Raw genomic sequence first — 4,248 nt, 5'->3', positions numbered from 1 at the left:
GAAGCCATCATCATCTCACTCTTGGTTACTGAATTATTAGCTTTCTAATTGTGTTTCTTTGCTTTCACTTTTGCCTTCTTCTGGTTAAGTCTAAAGCTTAAATTATCTTTTAAAATTGTGATTCAAAGCTCATCACTTTCCTGCTTCAACACTCCCAAAAGCTTTCCACCACATTTGGAATAAAACCCAAATTCAGTAGCCTACTCCACTGGTCTTCTTTTCTGCTCCTCTAACTTGATCTCAGTCACTGTTTCTCTTGCTCACTTTTCCTGTAGTCACACTGATATTCCTTCCTGTCTTTAACACTACAAGTTTGTTCCTACTGCAGGATATTTGCATTTGCTGTTCTCTCAGGCTTGAACCCTCTGCTTCCAAGGGTTCTTTGGAAGAACTCCTTCTTAGGCTGAATCCTTCTTGCTGTCCAGTTTTCAGCACAAATGCTTATTTTTCTTTCTTTCTTTCTTTCTTTCTTTCTTTCTTTCTTTCTTTCTTTCTTTCTTTCTTTCTTTTTCTTTCTTTCTTCTCTTTCTTTCTTTTTTTCTTTTCTTTTTCTTTTTTTGTTGTAGTGAAACTGCCTCTGATTATAGAATTTATAGTAGTTTCCAATTCCCAACCAGTCATTCTACAATTCACTGCCATGTTTTTCTTCATAGCACTTCCCTCTCTTTAAAATTATGTTGCTCATTTACCTGATTATTGTGTTTCTCTACTGTTGGGAGAGTTTCCAAGACAGCAAGAGCCTCATCTGTCTTGTTCACCATTGTATCCCTGGAGTGTAGTTTGGTGTTGATTGAATGATCAAACGTGCAGTTTTACAGATAAGGAAACTGAACAACTACAGTAATAACCATCATAATAGCAACTACAATCACCATTTATTGAATGCCTTCATAGTGCCAGACATTAAGTGAGGAACTTGAAAAATATCATTTTACCTCTTTATTTAATCTTCAGAGCAAACCTCTGAGGTAGTTCCATTTTTGTATACTTCACAGAGAAAAATGCTGCAATGTGGTCAAGCTCATTCATTCCTAGAGGGAAACTTGCTTGTCTAATTTTTACTGTTCTTTACACTGTAGAGAATGAGAGAGCAAGGCTACATCAGAAGCACATGTAATGTAGGAATGGAAAGAGAGGCAAAATCTACTTTTGGTATGACAGAAATGTTGTAGCACATAGAAATGGTAAGTCTCAGAAGGTGTTTCATGCAAAGAGACCAAATGTGCTCCAAGCCAAGTTGGCAGAGGAGCAGGGCCTTGTGTGTGAAGCCTGGAGTGAACAGGTTCTACATCAATGATAGATGAGTTGGTGCAAGACTATGGTGAAACAAAGCCCTGCTGAGCCATGTGTGTGGGTAGTTGAGAGCAATGGAAACCCATCCACTGCTTCATCAAGGGCTAGCCACTATCTCTTGATTAGCAGAACAACATGCTCAGACTCGCGTAGGAGAACTCTTTCCAAAGTTATTCAGGAGCAATTCCCACATGTTCCAGTTTCCTTTCCTCAGGAAAGTGGGATGATTTCAAGGTTCTCAGAGAAAAAGTCAGCTCTTGACCTGTTGGGTCCTGGTGTGGCCTAGCATTCTCACCATGTTGGCTCTTGCCAGATCTTCAGGCACCGTAAACCTCATCCTCAGCCCCGGAACCCAATCCCATCTCTGCTCTTTGGTCTCAGGCTGACCTGGGCTTGACTCTGTCCAGAGAGTTCTGTGCTCATCCTGGTTGTCTTTAGGGCCACTCTGGTGGATCCTTTAAAGATTCAGATCTCCTTGTGGGAGGTTGTTGGGAAGTTTGACCCCTTGGTCGCATAAAGACATGTTGTGTGGCAATGGGAGGAAGGGAAAAGGTAGGAAGGAGAAGGAGAAAGTGTAGGCTTTCAGTGTGCCCATTACAACTGTCAGGATGTTGCCCACTTTTTAAATCACTGGGGCTTCATGGGATTGTACAACTTAGGAATTGTGTAGTAGTTTAAATAGAGAAGTTAGTGTCCAAGTCTAAATGGTTGGGTGACTTATCAATAGCTGGAATATCTGGAAGCTGGAGAGTCAAAGAGCAGGGGACTGGCACATTCAGTGTCTGGTGAAGACCTGCTTCCTGGCTCACAGAGGGCTGTTCCCTCATCTATTCTCATGCAGTGAGAGGGGTTGAGGGAGTTCTCTGGGGTCTCTTATAAGGGCACCAATTCCATTAATAAGGGCTCCACCCTCATGGCCTAATCACTTACCCACCTCCAAATGCTATACCATTGAGAATTAGGTTTTAAGAAATGAATCTGGGGGAGGGGCCCACAAGCATCCAGTCTATAGCAATTATTTACCAAAAACATGAAGAAGCCAAAGGCATTGGTGAGAAAGCCAGAATCTTGACTCTTATTCTGGGTTTGTCCAAGAATGTAATGGCTTATGCAATAACCAGCTTGAGAGACTAAGTAGTGACTTGTTATGTTATTGAAATAGTTGAAATAACCACATTATAGTAACCCCAGTCCAACTATTTTAGGCACTTCGATACCTGTAACTTCAAAAAGTAAAACCTTTCAGGATGGTTATCACTTCTTTTAGGGCAGCAGGGACAACTTATGCTTCATTTCAATTGTTATAATATTCCTGTAAAGTCAGTATTTTTATTTCCATTTTAAGATGAGGACATTGCAATTCTGCCTCTTATATGATTTGTTAAGGGCAGATTTGGGATTAAGTACTGGTTTGTCCAATGGAAAGCTTGTATTCTAGACCTTGCACTCCAAAGCTTTTCTCTTTGAACCATTCTCCACAATCTCCAACCTTTTTCTTCCTTTCAGTGCCTTAGCATAATTGTACATTATTGATTTTGATTTTAATTTTCTATGGGTTGTCTTATCTATGTCCATGTTTCTTAACATTAGCACTATTGACATCTTGCAGCAGGTAAATCTTTGTTGTGGAGGGACACCCTCTGTATTGCAGGATGTTTACTAGCGTCTTTGGATTCAACCTATCAGATCCAAGTAGCATTTCCTCCTACCCCAATTGTGCAAATAAAAATTGGTTTTAGGCATTGCTGAATGTTCCTTTGGAGGCAAGATCTCCCCATTTGGGAACCACTGCTCTACACAATTAAGCCGAAAGCTTCTTGGAGGACAAAATATCTATCCATATCTCAAAAATAACCACACAAAACCCCACAAAAAACCCAAACAAAGAAAACCCCCAAAACCAAACAAAAACAAACCTTGTGTATGTCTCTGTCAGTGAGGTCACTCAGTAAACTCCAGAAAACCCATTCTGACTCAACGTGTCCCAGCTTCCATTACTACATGGTTATGGGACTTGGAGCAAATTACTTAACTTGGTAAGACTCTGTTTCCTCATCTGTAAGCCAGGGGTAATAACAGTTTCAAGCTCCCTGTTTTGAGACTTAAATGAAACGATGTCTGAAAAGCACTTAGCATAGTACCTGGACCCTGGAAGGCACTCAAGTAAGAAAGATATTTTTATTTAAAAAATTAATATTCAGTTTCTTGCTCAGTGCCTGGCACAGAGGAAGTGCTTACCAGTTCCTAATACATGAATGACCGAAATGTTTAGTTGTCATAGCTGCCTGCGAGAGTTATGAAATACAAAGGGTCAAGGAAACACATTGCCAGCAGTGTTACTCATTCATTCAGGAAAACCCAATATCGCGGTGGTACTCTTGCTTTCAAATCACTTATGCCTGTGCTGGCTCCCATGATCAGTAATGAATTTTAAGTATGGTAGCAAATGCCTATTTTATTGGGGCTCACAGGAAGGGAGCACGCACAGAAATCTACCAGATGACTCCATCTTCAAGACTGCCAGGGCTGTTTACTGCGAATTTGATCACAGAAGTGCTCTCTGCAAGTCGGGGGTGCAGGAGGATATGCTGTTGATTCTTCGAGAGGGAGCTCTTCTGAAATGAAACCAAAATGGCCAGGAGAAAAGTGAAAACTTCGGGCAATCCTCTTGTTGCTTCATTTTCTCCCAAATCAAATTTTTAAACATCATGCTTAACACAGGCTGATCAAGTTGACTCCAAAAGTACTGTTGTGTAGACATAGCTTAAATTCCCTGGCAGGGACGTCAGACCTCTGGAAAATGTGCCTTGAGTCTTTTATGAATCAGAGATGGAGTTTCATATTCTGAAAGGAAAAGAAGGACATCAATTAGGGCCTCTGGAACAATATGAGAGCAGGACTTCAGTTGATGGAATGGGGAATCATGTTGCCTGGGTTACAAATCAGAAGGGTAAT

This window comes from Canis aureus, chromosome 14 (assembly GCF_053574225.1).
Source record: "Canis aureus isolate CA01 chromosome 14, VMU_Caureus_v.1.0, whole genome shotgun sequence".
NCBI lineage: Eukaryota > Metazoa > Chordata > Mammalia > Carnivora > Canidae > Canis > Canis aureus.
Note: the sequence above shows the minus strand (reverse complement) of the source record.